Source organism: Agelaius phoeniceus, chromosome 10 (assembly GCF_051311805.1).
Source record: "Agelaius phoeniceus isolate bAgePho1 chromosome 10, bAgePho1.hap1, whole genome shotgun sequence".
Taxonomy (NCBI): domain Eukaryota; kingdom Metazoa; phylum Chordata; class Aves; order Passeriformes; family Icteridae; genus Agelaius; species Agelaius phoeniceus.
The window spans coordinates 11,120,685-11,139,299 of NC_135274.1; the positions used below are offsets into that span (position 1 = coordinate 11,120,685).

Consider the following 18,615-nt stretch of genomic DNA (forward strand, 5'->3'; position numbering starts at 1 on the left):
GTGCTTGGCCGAGTGTCTGAGATCCCGTTTTGCTCCAATCTTCAAGCTGCTGCATTTCAGCGACATCACTGCATCTCAGCAGTAAACAATCTGCAAATATTGCTGCCTTCAGACAGGTCACTCGGCACATTTTAAAGCAGGCTCCTTGTTTACTGCTCAGATTAACTGCAGTGTGCTTTTCTGCTCCTCACAGTGTCAGGACCTTATACACAGTTTGCAAATATTATGCAACAGAAATAATTCACAAAGGCAAACAATTACTACCGAGCATAGAACAAGAGAGTGGCTGGTGTTGGGAGAGCAGGGCAGAGGTTTGGTGTCTGTGTCTGTGTGTCTATAAAGGGTTGGAGGGGGGAGGAATGGGGAGTAAGGAAAAGCAACTGTATAAAAGAGCATTTTTACCAGACAATGTCATAGCCTCAGTGACATGTAATGATGTTTAAATACCTTTGCCATTTTCCCCTGGTGACTGCTGCACTGGGTGTGTTCTGTGGGCCTATAGAGATATGTTTTTCAAAAATCAGGATGGAGTGAATGCCGTTCGTTGTTCTGGCTGCAAAATGTCAAACTGCAGTGGAAAGAAATACAGCATTGCAGTGGTGGTGCACTGAGGCCCCCGGTAGGAAAGCAGGAGCTATTAAGTGGAAAATTCCTGCAGAGGACGTGTTTCCATTTCTAATGCGAAGAAAGAGGGTGTTGTTTGAGGCTGGCAGGTCTGTGGAAAATACAGAAAACACAGGGAAGATGAGAAAATGACCTCATTGAACTCTGAGAACTTAAGCAAACAAACAGCTTCGGCCAACATACCACATTCTTCTGCCCAAACAACAAATTGACCTGTAAGTTATATAATCCCCCACAAGCCCCCGTGCCTCATGTAAATGTGGGGAGGGAGAAGGGGGCTGTTCACTGCAGGGGCGGGGAGGACAAGCAGTAAAACCTGCTGCAGTAGTAAAGACTCTTGGGGTGAGCAGCCTGTCCTCCCCACAGCACCACCTTCCACCCCAAATGGAGTCCTCACATGAGGTTCAGGTTAAATTGCGCTCTGAATACCAGCAGAATGATGGCACTAGTTGTTTATTATAGTATGAACTATTTCAGTACAGCATAAATTTTCCATTTCAAAGGATCCTGAATGCCTTCAGGGAAGGGACTAAGTTTTGTGAGCAGAGGGTGGCCTCTGTAAAAGTTGGTGGGGGGTTCGTCTTAGGGATGGTTAAAACCGCATTGTTGGAACCTGATGGGGGGGACTCTGGAAGGCTGTTTAGGGGCTGTGTTTTCCCCTATAGAGGCCCCCTGTAGTGTTGACTTGGACTGCCTGCGTTACCATTTTATATCAACTGAACAAATCCTAGTGTAAAAATGCAGGGGCTAACCAAAGGCCATGGTTCTGCTGGAGTTGTTGTTGTTCTGTTGGCAAAAAAGGCAGATGTGTGCCAGCATCCCCAGCATCTGACTGTGCTGAAAGGTTTGATTCATTGTACAACTGCTGGCCTTGGTGATTTTCCAATAACTAATTAATTGAACATAATAGAAAATTATTAATAGGTAGAATAGCAGATAAACCATAATTCAGAGTTTACAATAGTAGTATTTACAAATCAGCAAGAGCTTTTCTGTTTGTTAATAGTACATTTTCTGTGGAAACTTGTTCTCAGCTACCATGTAATTCCAATGTACCCTTTTAATGGATAGACTCTTTTTTTCTTGTTTACATTGTTAAAATCCTGTTGTCTCCCACTTGCAGTTGCTTTTGAGCACAACCAGAACCTGCTCTACCATCCAGCATTTTGCATGGACTCAGCCTCTGATAGATAAAGTTAGCTTTGAGTGGTCCTTGCAGCTTTAAAGTCTACATGCTTTAAGGACAAACATAAGTGTAAACAGATAAAGGGTTTGATCTTGCATCTTTAAAACATATGCATAGAAATGTGGGAATATGCAAGGTTCAAATATTAGCAGCAAAGAAGCAGCTGACACAAGATTCACAAATTACAGGTGCACATTCAAATTTCATGTAAGCTGCTTTTTAAGACTAATGGTTTGATCCATTCTGTCATTAGGCACCAGTGCCATGAATGCACTGAGGGAGAATTAAGAAAACCCCAGCAGCTCTAAGGAGCTGATTAGATTCAGTGCTCACGTTCCCTCACCAAAACATTTTAGAGCAAGATAAAGTGAATTACAAGATAAGTGCTGAAGAGAAAGTGAGACCATCCCAAACTCAATTCAAAAATGCAACTCTTCCCTCTTGCAGGCTTTGAGAAATGTAAATAAGCATTCTTTTTTTTCCAGTTTGACATCTCCCTGCATGTGGAGAAGACAAGGCAAAAAATGACAGAATTATATACTAACAAAAAAATCTTTACATACAAGACTTTCAGCATTATTTTGTAGATATTATAAGTTGCTTGAAGAAAGATCAAAAAAGGTGGCTGAAGATGGGGGCATGTGTCCATATCAAATTTAATTCTCACACAGCTGTTGCGTATTGCTTTTCAAGGCTCCAGTTGCCACTTATTTCAGGTATGGAGGAGATAGTGTTATGGTAATATGAAAAAGAAATCATTCTGATCTGTGCAGCTCAGATCTGAAAACCAATTTGCCCAGAATCCAGCACCATTTCAGTTTAACCCTAAATGCCTTCACCTCTGCAGCACAAGGGCCAAAAGACATTCAGGAGCTCCGCAGCGTTGTGTTATTCCCTTTCTGGAAATGTTTAACCAGGGCAAACTATATAGTGCAGCATTTCTGCATGGTGCCATGGATTCTGTTTCTCTTTTCCTTGTGCTGTGTAACTAAGGGGCACTGTAAGGGGTGCATAACTTACAGACTAGAGCAGCTTTCTCCTCCACACTCTGACAGGAAATAAAAAGTGCCCAAAAAATGAAGAGAAAAACAAACTCTATGAATGAAAAAAAGAAACACTGCCAAAACAAAAGTTTCCTGCACCTAATAAAAGGGAAAAGTCAGATTTTTGCTCATCCTCACCTTGTGGTTGCAAATGGCAAAGGAAGAGAGGTAAGGAGTGCCCCATCTTTAGAGCTCTGGAGTTTAGCACCCATTGCAGGATTAACTCTTCTGAGGAGTGCAGGGCTTTGGTTACATTGCTTTTAATAGGGTTTTTAATAGGCTCTTTGTCTTTTACATACTGAACTCAGCTCATCTCGTAGCTTCTGTTTTGCATTCAGTTTACAAGACCTGAGAATACCTAAAGAGACTTCTAAGAGACTATTTTAAATAAAAACATAGGCATATCTGGGTGATGAAGTACAAACCTGAGCCAACAAGATTGTAGGCAAACCACATTCAGCTCCTGCCAATGCACCTCAGTGCTGCCCTACATAAAACTTTCAGAAATGTGCAGAAGTGCCTGGTCAAACTAATTTGTGCAGGAGGTTCAGAAAGCAAAAAATAGATAGTAGAATAAACAAAAAAAAAAAAATGCTTGTGAGTTGTCCCTCTTAGCATCACAATATTAGAAGTCATGGAGTTAAAGAGACACAGAAATCACTTATCAAGCTTTGGCTTTTATTTCTTCATTCTTTTATTTTAAATCATAAGATTTCATCCCAGCTGGGAAATGTGTGGTGCCAGCATTCCCAAGCTTTAGCGCTGTCCTCTTGTTCTAATCCTAATGGAAACAGGACACTTGGCCTCTGAGCACTGAGGAAAGCATTGACTCCCCAGGATTCTGCTATCACTGTGTCCACTTTCCTAACTTTTATAAATCTAAGATCTTGAAAGAAGTTTTGAAATCAACTGGTAGAAGACCTGATTGTGAACCAGTCTTCCTCAATGTTTTGCAGTTCAGGTGACTCCTAGTGTGGACAACTGGAGGATGAGGACCCCAAGTCATGACAAAGACTAAGCTCACTGTTTTATCTGGAAGCAGAAGGAAAGGCCCCTTGGCCTGTAGATCAATGATTTCATACTGAGAAAAGGACAACAAAAAAGGAAACATCACAAGAATATGTGTACACAGGACTTTTGTGGATAAAAGGTGTGTAATCTGCCCCAACACTGACCAGCTGGAGACCTTCCTCTGTCTCAGGATTTCTGCACCTCAGGATGTGGGTCCTGCTTAGGAGGCAATAAGAATTATCAGGTGTTCAGAAAATGTGCCTTGAGATTTTGCACTTGAGGGGCAGCTGCAAGGAGAAGGAAATCTGTGCTTTCCACATCTATTGCAACTACACTTGGTTCAAAGAATATTAAGACAGAATTATTAAAAATCTTATGTTGAGTGATAGGAGTACAAGCTAAAAGTGAAAACATTTCCCTAAATGCAAATCCTCCCACATACCAGAAGAAATACATAAATCAGCCAAAGTGTGGGTCAGTTTGTGCTTGGCAAAATGTTTGACTCAAGAAGAGATGGCATGCTGCTCACCTACTTTTGACTCAACTGAGTGCTGCCAACCAGCTATGAAAAAGCCATGGTGGTAGAATAGGCTAAACATTTGGGAGTCATGGCCCAGTGGAAGGCTTTGGAAGAGTTGTTCCCAGGTTCTTGAAATATCTATGGCACAGCTAATCTCTACAGATATATTTAGGTATTTTTCTTACAGCAATTATCTGGCAATAAGAAGTGCTTGATTAGACTTTCTGCAGACTGATGTGTTGCAGTGCAAGAGCCTGGCCTTTACATGGAAACAAGGTTAAAATTTGGCTCTTCTGTTGAAATGGTCATTTGCAACAAAGGCTCCTCCTGCTTTACACCAGTGAAGAAAATGAAATGCCATGTGAGACAAAACAATACCAATACTAAAGATCTGAGTCAAGATCAATCAATGTCATGATTTCTCTTACCAAACTCTTAAGGAGATCTCCATGGAGATCATTAATTTCTATAATATGCATAAAAGAAATCCACAGGGTTCAGGGAGAAGCAAGAAGGGAGACTTTTAATATACCCCTTTTTTCTGCTTTTGGTTGTGATTCTCCTAAGTGATAAGTATGATGTTAGAGTCACTTTGTCCAGCCTGGTGGGAATGTTACCCAGTGTCACTACAAGTATTTAGTCTGATCTGCCCCATAAGCCCCCCTCCACCACACAGAAATGAGTTGTGAGGATTAGGGCACACCAAGACACTCAAGCTCCACTCCTGTGGGTTTGGGGAGAAACAACACATTTAAACATTCCAGCTACAGTTCCCTTGGCAACGTACATAACAACAACTCAGTAACACTATGGGTTTCTGTTTTCTTAACCCTTCAGGACATTGACTGAATGAATACTTCCTTGAGGAAACTGTTCAGTCAACCAGATATACTCAAACACACTTAAATCCAGCAGGTCTTTTCTCTTTAAAGAAACAACAGCTGTTGAATTCCATGTCAAACTGATCTCCTCCCCTAGCATTAAAGGGTTTAATTCAAAGACACACATATACCATTAGCAAATCCTCCATGGAAGTCTGTATGAAAAAAAGACAGTAAAAACCAATCCCCAAATGTCAATGTTTCATATCATTATGAAGTTACTGTGGAGCAGAGGACACAGAGAACAATACACGACATTTTATAAAGCACATAAGTACTCTTAAGAAACAAAACAATATTAGCATCTGTGTAGATTATAAAACACAATATTGTTCCTGACAGTAATAGGAATAATAATGTCTATAACAACTTCATAATTATTTCTCTGGGAATTTAAAATACTTTGTAAATATTACCTAATACTATCAAATAATAAGATTTACACCATCTTTGTGAAATACATGAGATATGCCCCTGAGTTTGTTCCCCAGCTCAATGAACTGGAGCTTTCTGTGATGTTAAACACATCTGCTCCTTAGCAGTGACCATTCCTGTTGTGCAAAGGTTTGGAAGAGGAACCACCTGCTGAATACTTGTGCAAGGTCACCAGAACTCACCTGCCCTCACAAAGAGCTGCTGTAGGCTTTGGGCAGTCATTAGTAGACAGAATTAATGAACATGCTTGCAAGGCCTCAGTTAAAAGCTGCAACTGTTATGGTACTCTGCAGATTTCTTTAAGAGACTTATCTGTGCACTGTTGTCTTCCTCAGAAGTTTAGATTTATGAAAGCATGAAAACCTTTACCTTGCAGACCTTTGCCACAGGCTGAGATCAACAAATGATGTGTAGCAATTGTCTGAAAAGAACTTACCTTTCTTTCTCAGTATACAAGAAGGGACCTGACCTAGCTTTTTAGGAGAGCAAAAAAAACATCAGTACCTATGTCAAAATTGTAACTATTCCTTAACTAGTAGTGTACTGATGCACTTACACAAAGGAAGAGATTGAAGCTACAAAAGTAAATCAGGGATCAAGCATATGTTAGTGCAGCCCAAACCAATTGCAGTCCATGACCCAGGTTTTTCATCCTTTCTCTCTGCAAGCTTTAATTTTTGTTATTTTCAAAAGGGGCCTGTGTAATCTTCCCTTGGATCTGTTCTGTGATGATGAGGCACCTTGTCACATTTGTAGCTTCAAGCAGACAGAAGAAAGAGTTAAGTACAGCTGCAAAATGAAGGCTCTTTAGCCTTAAACATCTAAGGTTCCATTGTTCCAGCACCGCTTTCTATGGAGAGTGCTTACCTTCTCTGCAGCAGCTCCTGTGTAAATCTCTGGGAAGCAGACCTCCCTCCTCAGCACACCCCCACCCCTAGCCTTAGCTCACAACCATTTGTTAAAAGTTATGCAGCATCCTCACTAACAAACATGTGGTTGCCAGGGCATCCTTGTTCCCCAGCCAACTACTATACTAAGGCTTCACTGGCAGCCATCCAGCTGTGCCTCATTTAGGAACCTCTGCAGCAGTAAGGGATGTGTTTTTCCTGTTTACCAGAGAAATAAGTCAGTTTGTTGATTGTCTCCTAAAGACCTGAATCATTTGGGGAAGCAGTAATTTTTCACAGCAGACTGTGAGACAGAACATTCCTCTATATTCTCTACAAACCAGAATTTAAATCTTACTGCAGAGAGCTGGGATTTTTGCACAAGCCCAGCTAGAGTAGGTCCCAGAAAGGTTGGTGTGGCACTGTGAGCAGCACAGCGCAGCACAGAGCCTTGCATGGCAGTGCCCCACACAGCTGGGCTGGTAACTCAGCACAAGTTCTGCAGTGGGTGGTGCTGTCTTGCCTGGGAGGAGAGAGTGAGTATTAGCAGCTACAAACCCCATTTCACTAAAGCTTTTACAGCATCACAGCAACATCAGTCCCAGAGAATCTTCCTCTCAATGTCAAGTTTTCTTGGGCCAACTGCATTAAAGAAGAAAGGATAGCTATGGAAGGGCCTTGCTCACTATTTCATTTAGTGCAGGTGACACCTAAAGATGCAGCAGTGCTATGGCTGATTCCAGGCTGGACTTCTGCCTGCCCAGCAGCCTGAGTGGGCATTGGTCACAGAAGCTGATGGCAGGGGCCATGGTGCCAGCAGTGGGCATGAGCTGCTGCCATGATGGGAGCTCATGTCCTGGGGAGAACAGCACCCAGGGTGAATGAAATGTCACAGGAGGGTTGCACCAAGAGGATTGACAGATTTTGTTGCTCATGCCATGATTCTTCTGTCCTTAATGCCTCCAGGGTGTCACTGCTCCTTCATTTCTCATTCCTAGAACAATTAATGAGCTGCATTTGTGCCCTTAGCACTGTCTCATGGTACCTTTACGGTAGCATTCATGTAATAAGAGCTGGATGAAGAAAGGAGGGGAACATTCAGATGGAGAAGGGATGTTTTGGATTACATATTCCTGCTGTCCCTAGAGGAGAGCAAGGTTCCATACACTAAGGAAAGTTTAGATCAAAAAATCACTGCAGATGTCACTCATAACTGGTGCTTACATACCAGACCTTTTATCTGAGAATTAATTAAATCTAAACTAAATGAACCCTAGAGTAGGCAAGTGGAAAGGGCAATGAACATTTTCAAGCTCTGTATTTTGAAAAGGCAAGAAGTAGATCCCTGTGCTTAAGACCATCAGAGCTTTACAAATTCAACTTTTGGAGGTCTCTTTACAACACTGGGCAATTTGTTTTAATAGTAACTATACCATTGTGCTAATTTGGGCAGCAGTTTACAGTCAGATCCTGGCACCCATTTTATCCATACTCCTTATGTGTCAGCTTACACTCTGGCTTTAGCCTGGGAGAAGCCAACAGGAAAAGTCAAGACAAATTAAACACTGGGTTATATTTAAGGTTTCTCCCTGCAGGATGGATGAACCTCACTGAAATCACTGTTCTGAGACTGCAGGCACAGCTATTGAGGACAGCCCAGATGCAAGCCAGGTCTCATTTCCAAAGCACAGAGTGGATTAAAAGGTATGATTGCAGTTCTAGTTAGTAAAACTTTAACATAGCTTGTCAGAAATGAGCTAAGAAAAATATTCATTAATAGTACAAGACTTCTGCACTCTAAGGCTGCCTTTGCTATTGCTTCTGTGTGCTGTGTAATAGAAGTGGCTGATGCCAAAAACACATGCCCAACTTGTTAATAGGCTAAGTTAGGACATGGTCAATGTTCTACAGCTTATATATCTATAAAAATACATACACATATAAAAATACATCAAGAATTACATATGTGTAGTGCTCCTGGTTGATAGCAACTGAACTATTTATGCTGTAGTCTTGTTGGGGGAAAGGACATTGTGTTTGCAATTCACTATGTCCCCAAAGAAGTAGTAAACATTGTATCTATGCTATGAAATAAATATATAACAGGTCAGAAAAGCAATGTAATTGCAAGAGAAGAGATGGCAGATGAATCACAGACCTGCATCAAGCCTTACCCTGATACCACCCAAGAAGGTCTGAGCATCAGAATTCAGGCCTCAGGACTGCACTTACAGTTTTAGCATTTCAGACCTAAGGAAAAGAAAGAAAATAAAAGAAGGCAAGAATGTAGCTTTTGTTCACTGTGTGAAAGGGAAGTGTGTAGCTCCTCACTCAGTCCCACAGGACACACAGAATGCAGTGACTGCTCTATACAACCTTTCACTGGAAGAATGTGCAGGCAGCAAAAGTATTTGTGATACTAATTACAGATTAGAAAATACTCATTTAGGAAAATGTCCCTTGGCAGGGTATTTCAAAATAAACTAAACATACTCCTCTCCAAACTGATGGAAAGGGCTGTATTCCTCTATTTAGTTAGAGAAAGGGGAATTAAAAATGCACCTCATTTGGGATGAAATGGGTTATAAAAATGAAACATAAAGCACTTTACATCAGTGCTGACAAAAGCCCAAATTAAAGAATTGTCCTTTAGTTCAAAGACTGAAAAATATCAGACATCTAGATGGAATAAAGGTTCATTTAACATAATAATCTAGTCCAAAAATTGGTATTCATCTTCCTAAAATACAGCAAAGAAAAAAAGTCACTCTTTTTGTCACAATTAAAAAATAAAAGAAATTAAAATGTTATAACTAATATTATGGCTCAGTGGAATGCCACACACAGTTGCAGCACAGATTTTGCCACAAGATAGACTTTTAAAATCGAGGCAATATTTTGAGACCATATTGCATCCAAGCCTAAAACTTGGAGCATTTTGACTGAATTTCATTTTGCATGGGCCATATCAGAGTAGCAAAAAACATCAAAGGTAAATTAATATCTGGAAATTCCTGTGTAACTTACAGTTTTGCTGAGGAAAATCCATGCACACTGCATGAACTGGTATTAATAAGTGTACAAAAGAATGCATTATCCCTTGCAGTGTATATATATAAATGTTGGCTATACCTATGGGTTTTTTGGAAGTAGTGTTGTCATGGTTACCATTCAGCTGTCTTTATGTTTTAATATGCCTTGTTTTGTAAGGTTGAGGTTCATTTCAAGTTCATGTGAAGCAAATCAACTGAAGTTTTCAGACATGGTCCCTAACTTAATGTGCCTTGTTTTCTGAGAGGCCAACTTGCAATACTTTTGGCATGACTTTAAGAGATGTCAAGCACCTTCAGATGCAGCAGAAGCCAATGCTCTGTATGCAGTGACTGAGTCATGAATAATCTGCCAAGCTGCACAATCCGTGACAGTGTTCTTTTCCAAGGCTATAAACCTGCTTCAGGTGGTACAAGAATGTTACTGTTCTCCTACAGGCTGAACCTACCACTGTTAGACACTAACTGAACAGTGTGTCATTCTCTCAGCAGCCTTTATTTATTTGTCTGAAGCTACAGGAATGCTTGACTGTAATGTAAAACATAAGCTCAATTCCCATGTGTAACATCAATATTCCAGTACCTTTGGTCCATTGAAACAGAAAACTCCATTTCCCCTTTCCCTTTGCAAATTTCCTCATGTTCAAATGTTGGGGATGGAAGGGTGTAATATGCCATTTGCCTTTGGTAGTTCATTAAAAAGCTGGAGTTTCAGCTCCAGCTGCAAGAGAGACTCAGCAATAAACTAAAAAAAAAAAAAAAAAGAAAACTAAAAAGTAAAACAAACAAACCCCCAAACAAAAATAAATAAACAAACCAAACAAACCCAAAACAAACAAAACCAAAACAAACAAAAAACCACCTCCTGGCCAGGGTAATTGAGCATAATCTCAGCTCTATGGGGTTTGATTGTCTTCTGCAGGAAATCCCAAAGAGGCAAACTGACTGGTATATGTAGTTTTTTGCTTTTCTATGGAAACAGAAGAACCTGCTCTTCAAAGTAGCCATTTTACCTTATTAGCTTTAAGAAAAACCTTTTTACAGCCTGCCACCTGGATTTGCAGAAGAAATCCAGAAATGGCTCTTATTTTTTCTCAATTTACCTTTAGCTGAACAACCTGGCAAGGACATGTTGATCATTTCTGTGGTGCAGTGCACAGAAGTGGAGGCTGCTCATAGGGAGCTTTGTGGTAACACTCCAGTATAGCTGACTTGCCTACAAGATACTATACCCAATTTAAAACTAATTTAAATATTGTCTACTTTTGTCTTTGGTATAAAATTGGGAAAGAAAGGGGCAGGGGAGAAAAAGTTCTAGAGCAGTGCTTCTGTGTTCTAGGTTCATCTCATACATAGTCTTTCAGCTTTTAGTATTTTTAGATTTTGACTCCTGCTCTCTCAGGAGTGGGCACAGGCAAGCTAGCTGCACACACTGTGTTCCCCATGGCAAGTTTTCCTCTCTCTTGAGCACTCACAGAGTGCTAGGAGTACTCAAAGACTGGTTTATTTTGCTCTTGATTGCTTGGCTGGTGGTGTCTTTGATTTGCTTTGTTTCTTTGGGGACATCCCTCTGCAGTGGGGTGCAGAACCATCTCTTTTCAGATTGTCTCTATGCATTCACACATCTCACAAGTGCATAGGAGGCTAAAAAGCTCTGCCCTTTCCAAGAGCTCCAGAAGATTTCTGAGGCACCAATTTAGCTAAAAAATGTTCAACATGTAAGGTACAAAATGCAGCATAAACCACAAAGACACCCAGGTCTACACGTGTGTTGTACAAATCTGTGCCCGGTCCCCACACACCTGTGTGTACACAGACATTTGGGTATGTAGGAGTCACATGTGATGGCAATGCCACAGAGGGACATAATGAATGTTATCATGGGCTGTGAAAACACACTCCCACCCTCTCACCTGTGTTTATTCAATTTATTCATTTTTCATTCTTCTAGCTTTCAGGGAGCTATTCAGACAAATAACTAGTTGATATGTCATTATATGAGTGTATTTGTTATTAGAGATATGCAATCATATTCTTTTTTTATCAGACATCTCAACCTTTTTTCATTATTTGATTTCACAGTGTGAATTCATTCTGGTTTTTCACCTGTTCTGATACTAAATGGTCTAGTAAATGATAAGCTTTATCTCCTAAACCCTACAGTTAAGCATCATCAGAGAGTTGAAGATGAGTTGTAAGCAAATTGGACTGAAGGAGGCCTCCCTGGCCCCTGTTTCCAATTCCAGGGTATGTTCAGGTGAGTGGAAAATGTTTGCTGCTAACCCCAGTGCAGAGCTTCCAGTTCATTGCACAAGAGATCCACTTCCATACACTTGATGCTGTGGTCTGTGGTCTGTGGGAGGAGGAAGAGAGCTCTGAGGAGCATCTATTTGTTATGCTGTGGGCTCTGGGGCCTGGAGCTGTGCAAAATAGCATTTGAAATGTCACTTTCTAGGTCATAGCAAGAGATGGTAGTGCTGACATCTCTAACCAGGCTGCCTTTGAGGAGCAAGCTCACCTGCATTGCACTGTGTTAAACTCTGAAGTGATCAAGGGCTGGCACTGCAGGGTCAGCCTTCTCCTCCAGTGAGTAAGTTCAGGTCTCCATGTGTGAGAATGTTTTTTATCACAAACCCTAGCTTTTTAACAGGTTATTAGCAAAGCACCAGCAGGGGGTCTGAAATAATGAAAACTACTTTTTGATTTGTTCATTAAAATCAAATAATTATTTATAGTTGAACTGATCAAACTCTATAGTTAAAAAAAAAAAAAGGTCCTTATTCTGCCTGCTTGATATTAAATGGTAAAGCAGCACAGGAGTGAAAATACCCTGGAGCCCTTTATCATCTTCATTATCTTCACTGGTGAAGTGAGTGAGTGAGTGGAGAGGTGTGAAATTCCAGCAGAGAGGAACATGCTGTTTTAAGAGGAAGTGCTGACATGCAGGCTACAATTAGACAAAAAATGACTGCTGACATTTAAAAATCATTACAGAGAGGAAATTGTGAGTGTAATTATGTCATCATTGACACTGTTCAAGTGTGCTGATGCATTTTTGCTGATCAAAATCAAGTGTTTATATTTGTAAATAGAATGCACTTAGCAACTCTATCAATGGAAATGTTCTAGCCAAGAACTACAGAAAATGAAGCCAAGTTGCTCTCACAAAACTTATTTTTTCCTTTTTATTGATTTTCAGTATTTTGATCTGAGAATCATATCTTGGTAATAGAATTGTTTCTTGTTATTTAGTATTTTGGATGACTGTTTGATTGAACCTTCTTTGTAGGGTTGTTTTGGTATGGTTTTTTGCACAGAACAATAGGAATGGCCATTCTGGAGCAAGTCAAAGGTCCATTTTGCAAATGTGTGTCCTGTACCAAACAGTGGCCATCACTGGAGGCCTACAGGAGGCTTTAAGACAACAGTAAATATATAATTATATTAGGTATACCAATGTCACAGTTTCCAAAATCTGCTGGTCACAGACTTCAGAGACTACTCCAAAAAATCAGAATAATGAAGTCTCTCTGACTTTAGAAATAGTGATACTGGAGTCAGTGCAAAGGGAGACATGATGTCAGCAGGTGGCAAAAATGTAAATGTTATCATTTACTTGGAGGAGTTTGTTGACTGTGCAAATACTGGATTTTTGGCACTGCATTATTTAACACAGTTCTGCCTTGAGCCCTGTCACAAGACCTTTACCTATGACATATGTCACTCAATGACAGGGAAAAGTGACCAATCTATGATAGATACAAATGCTCAGTGCAGAATGGGCAAAATATGTGAAGGAGTATGTTTCTGGCTGATTCCAAAACTGCATTTTTTTTTTTAATCTTGGAGATTTTGAATATTATATATAAATACACTTTATAAATGTGCAAGCAGAACTGCTTACAAAGGCTCTTGATGGAAGAAAAGGTCTTGGCTTCTAAATTGAAATGTCCCCCCAAAAAATGTCTAAAATTGCTAGTTCTCCTGTGGATGGCATTTTGTTCACAGTATTCTGGAACATATTTATGATGGAAATTAAGGAAAAGACAAAAAGTGTGAACAAGATAAAGGATGCTTAATAAGGAGGTTTTCTACAGTATCAACACAGTTATTTTTGAAGGCTGTGGCAGAAACAAAAATATGAACATTGAATGTCAACTACTCAGGTTCAAATTAACTATTTCTCAGCCTGCATCTACCTAGCTCCAAAACACCCCTCAGTAGGTCTTTGCTATTTTTATAGGATTTGGTTTGTCTGTGCATTTTCTTTCAGTTTTTGGGGGGGCTTATTCAGTCCTCACTTTATTGCCTTTACCTTTTAGGAAAGGGGTTTTGCAATCCACCTATTAATTTTCTGGGTGTCCTCCTGCATCCAGCTTTTCTTCTTTTGACATTGGGTCCATCAGTTTCCATCAGTGTCCCTGTTGTCTGGATGTCAAAACACATATCCAGTCAAACTGTGTTAGCAGAATAACGTCAAGTAACTCTATAGTCACCACATCAGCGAAAGAGCTGCTTTCATGATGTCACTTTATGATTGGCTGAATACTTAATTCATTTTTAGAGTTATAAGGATTTCCCTGTCAAAACACAGAATCCTTTGTGCCATTGAAATGGTAGAAATCAGTAGTTAGGGAACAATCCACACTGTGTGTCTTGGGAGAGACCAGTCCCACAGGTATTTCAGATGGCTGCTTATTGCAGCAGGAAAGACTGAAGAGCTCATCAAAGAGGGGGCCACAGAAATATGTAATAGGGCTTCATTAGAGCATAAAAATATGACAGAAAGGACAGTGTTATGTTACTGTGATTTCTATTATAACATTTATTTATAGGCTACTTTCATCTTTATCTCCCTTTTCACTAATTCAGGCCTTTCTAGATTTATTTTTTTCTTTGGAATCATTGTTTTCCATATGTCACCTTAGTGGAAAGCTTATTTAATTACAGATTTTAACAAGCTAAAGAAAATATAGTTTCCCCATTTTCTGCTTGTTTTTGAAAGACAGAAATCAAAAAATTCATCTTTCTCTGCGCAGTAAACTGGTGCCACATAACTTATCTCTTTAAAAACATCTTTCCAGAATGGCTGAACTCTGAAACTCAGCCATATCTTATAATTAGTGGTTTTAATTTATCTCTAAGCATATTTTAAAAACATCACTTTGTCTGAAATTTTGATAAACATAGGATTGACAGAGCATTGTTGAGTATCAGGACTGTCAAGTAGTTAGATCCCCACTCCTACCAAAGGGAGGCAAACACAAATCAGTACCAGTGAACCATGCTGAGCCCACCCAAAAGTGGGGAATTCAGCAGCAGTTCAATATCTGACCCCAAAAGCAGTAGTGGAAGGGCCTGCAGGAGACCCTCTGGATTCTCATCAGTGAATCAAATTTGCATGGTACCTTTGCTTTTAACTTAATGATGGTGGGGTTTTGTAGGATATTTTATTTTATTTATTATTCTTAATTTTAGGTTTTTGTTAAGACCAGGATGGGTATTCCATAACATCCAGATAAAATGTATCCACCCGCACTTCTGGAGACCTAAAGTCTAACCTGAATCTTCCTTGACATTACCTCTTTGAACACTTAGAATCTTTCAGTCTCTGATGTTAGCCCCTACAAAAGCTCCAGGCCTCTATAACACAGCAGTCCGGGCTCCCTTTGCATCACCTGACAAACAAAAGTGGTGTTGGGCTCAGAGTCTTGATGGGTGCTTTGCATGAGGCAGAAGGGAAAATAATCCCACTTCCCAAATAAGACAGATATCAGACATATATCAGCACAGATATTAGAAAAAATATGGTAAGCAATAACAAAATGCAAGTCCTTGGAGACTGGAGGGTGTCTCCTTATATTGGCTGCCTTGCACAATATTCTGTATAGTTTATGCTTTCATTGCAAAATAATTTGTCAGCGTCTTATTTGCCAAGACATTGTCAATATAACATAATGCAAGTCATGAGCTGCTGTCTGACAGCCCAGTCCTGTAAGCTGTGTCCTTTTATGCATTAAGGACTCCTTCAACAACAAAAGTAAGAAGAACTATTTTTCCAGCAGTTCCTCAGACCACTCACACAGTGAGGTGTGACCTGCAGAAGTTCCATGACAATGAGTAAATGTCAACATTGAAAGACACCTGCAGTGCTGTTTTCTTGCATTAACAACAAAGTCAGTGCAAAGCAGTAACAGTGCTCAGAAGAGTGATTCTACTGAAGGACTTTGGGTTCAGCAGTAGGAGAGACCATGGAGCAGTTACAATAATCACTGCCATCTCTTATCTGTTTTGATTACATAGAAGGATCTACCCTGTCATCTATCAGACAGGGACCAAATTTTAAGCCCTTTAATCTCCTTTGTGAGTAAGTATCTATCAAAGCTGTCTTCTTTCATCACAACATCAAGGTAGATATCTTCCAATACACTTAAATAAGACTGGAAAATCATTAAAACAATGGAGCTCTACTGCTTCATGCTATTGCTACATGTTCAGTAATAGTAACAGAAAAGGGTGTTGCCTGGTTTTAGTAAAACATACTCTAATAAGAATTATTGTTTGATCCATTCCATTTTGAAAAGCTTCAGCTGAGCCTCCAACTAAGTTACACAGTCATAAATGAGACTACAGCAGTCTCCAAAACTGTTCAATCTTACAAATCCATGCATGTAACATGCTCTTCCTACTATACAATGACTTAAATTAATATACGACCAAGGTGTAGATAAGAACATGCAGCAGCAAGTACAATGGCCACTGTGGGTAAAAGAGAAACAATTTAAAATGGAACAATATGGTTTATCAGCAAAAGATCTGCAATTTTTAAAAACTTCATTCTTTTCCCCTACAGTAAAGTACAACCAAAAAGAAGATCTGGAAATCTGAAAATATGGAAGCAGAATAACAATCCAGCAAAGAATGGTAAGAAAAGAAAAAGATATTATCCAAATTTCATTGTTGAAACATTTTTGATTCTGAAACTACTGGTAATTAGCACACTTAAGTTTTATTAATTAAACTTCAATTGTTATACATGTGAAATGAATTATGCAACCTGTAAATCTTAATTACATTGCTAATTGCAAGAACATTATGATCATTTTGTGATGCCTTAAATCAATCAAACATGTTTCTCAATTTTGGAGTTGATCAGAGCTGATCGCATTTTGAATATAACACACTGCTTGTACATTTTAACAGAATTTATATAATTAATTATAATATTTTGATTAGAGTTTTAAACACTAGTATCCATAAACCAGAAAAACACAGTAGTATTTGGATGCAATATGATATTAACACTTCATGCAGCAAATGCTTCTGGTTAAACAATTGGTATTAATTATGCAAACACGCATCATTCATGCACTGGGGGTTTATGTCCATCACAGCAGTGAAGCAGCTTCAGATTGAGACACGGATGCAGTTGGCAGAAGCAGCACCTGTACTGAAACAGCTCAGGAGACTCAGGTGTTGTCATGCCAGGGCATTTGTAAACCTGCTCACTGTGCTCACATAATGTAAGTCAGTATTATTGAGAGACATTGAGACACTGCATCAATTTTATGCCAGATGAGTGTCTGGCTTCTCTTACCATCAGTTCAGCCTCAAGTAATTAATTTAATTATATCAAGTAATTCATTTAATTATAAGTAGCCTCAGCTACTTACAATTAAATGTTGAAAGCAGTCATTGGCATGTCTGGTGAAAGCTGCCCTGCAAGAGGGACTGAAAGAGCCATCGGTGGCCCAGGGTAAGGCTTCATCTAAAGTACCAGGGTCCAGGTTGAGCACATGAATTCCAGAAAGTTGTTAAATGACAGGACAGATTGCTGTTAGAGCTCTGAGAAGAACCAATAATCTAGAAAACACAGCTTAAAAGGTAAAATTGAATAATTAGAGATAATTAGGGTGAAGAAGGGATACTTGGGATAACAGTCTGCATACACAGAAAAGGCTGGTATAAAATGAAGTCATTAGCTTGGCAGAAAAGAAGTGAAAACAGCATCACTGGCAACAAGAAAGAATTGTACTGGACATTATTAGGAAAAGCTTTGTAATGCTAAGAACCAGCCCTTTGCTCTTTGTGAAGCTATGAAGGTGCTCTGTCACCAGGGTTTAACAACAGACTGGACTAACATCAATCTGAAATGAAGCAGATATGGCTGGGCCTATGCTGGGGCAGTCCTTAAATGACATTTTACCTCCTCAGCACGTTAAGTTTTGTGGGATGCAGAAAGTGCTTCATATGCTGCTAATCCAGAAATTCTTGCAAGAACTGGCTTTCTGTAATGCTCTGCACTATAGATGGTTTTCCTGTTGGGACAATCCCCAGCTCCTTAAGGATTCTGCTGAATTGTGGCACTTCCCTGGGCAGTGGCTGCTGCCATCAATCTCATACCTACATCCAGCATCCAGCTCTGGATTATATTATTAAACAAGGGTGTAGTACAAACCTTACAAACACCTCAATCTGAGTCAGACCTTACCATGAAGTGTGAGCCACAACTTACAAATACAAAATGTTATTTTCCATCAGCTTTAGTGGTATCCATTGAAGTTTGAATAGTTTTCCAACTGACTAAGGCATGAAAAGGTCGGATTGTCCACTCCTCACAGAAAGATAACTCATAAGTGACTCCACACAAAAGTGTGCAGTCTTAGACAGAGACAAAGCTGGTGTAGGTGGGTGACCTTCACCAGAGCCTGTTTGCTGCTGTGAAAGGGTGGAACACAGCAGATCCTTTGCAGCTCTGGTTATGGTGAAAGATTTCATTGTGCTCTTCAGGTTTGCCACTCCACAAGGCAAAGTTCAGGTTGTGCTTCAGTGAGATCTGGGAAGCCAATTTATGCACTGTGCTTTGTGTCTATTTTAAGATCTCTTCCCTAGCCTGCCTTACAGCACTGAGCCAAATTCCCTTCAAAGCTGCATTCAAATGTACCTCTTAGGCTAAAGGGTCTAGTAAGCAAAATAAA

The 18,615-nt window shown here is 39.8% G+C and overlaps 1 long non-coding RNA gene across 3 annotated transcripts in view; it reads left to right on the forward strand.

Moving 5' to 3' along the window:
• Positions 1-681: 681 nt before the first annotated feature.
• Positions 682-18,615, forward strand: part of LOC143694877 (uncharacterized) — a 94,712-nt gene continuing 76,778 nt past the window's right edge. For 2 of the 3 annotated variants that reach the window (XR_013183613.1, XR_013183612.1), the window contains exons 1-4: positions 682-839; positions 3,810-4,003; positions 8,183-8,291; positions 16,491-16,561. This is a non-coding gene — a long non-coding RNA (uncharacterized LOC143694877). The remainder of the gene's footprint in view (positions 840-3,809; positions 4,004-8,182; positions 8,292-16,490; positions 16,562-18,615) is intronic. The other variant, XR_013183614.1, reaches the window with a different exon arrangement.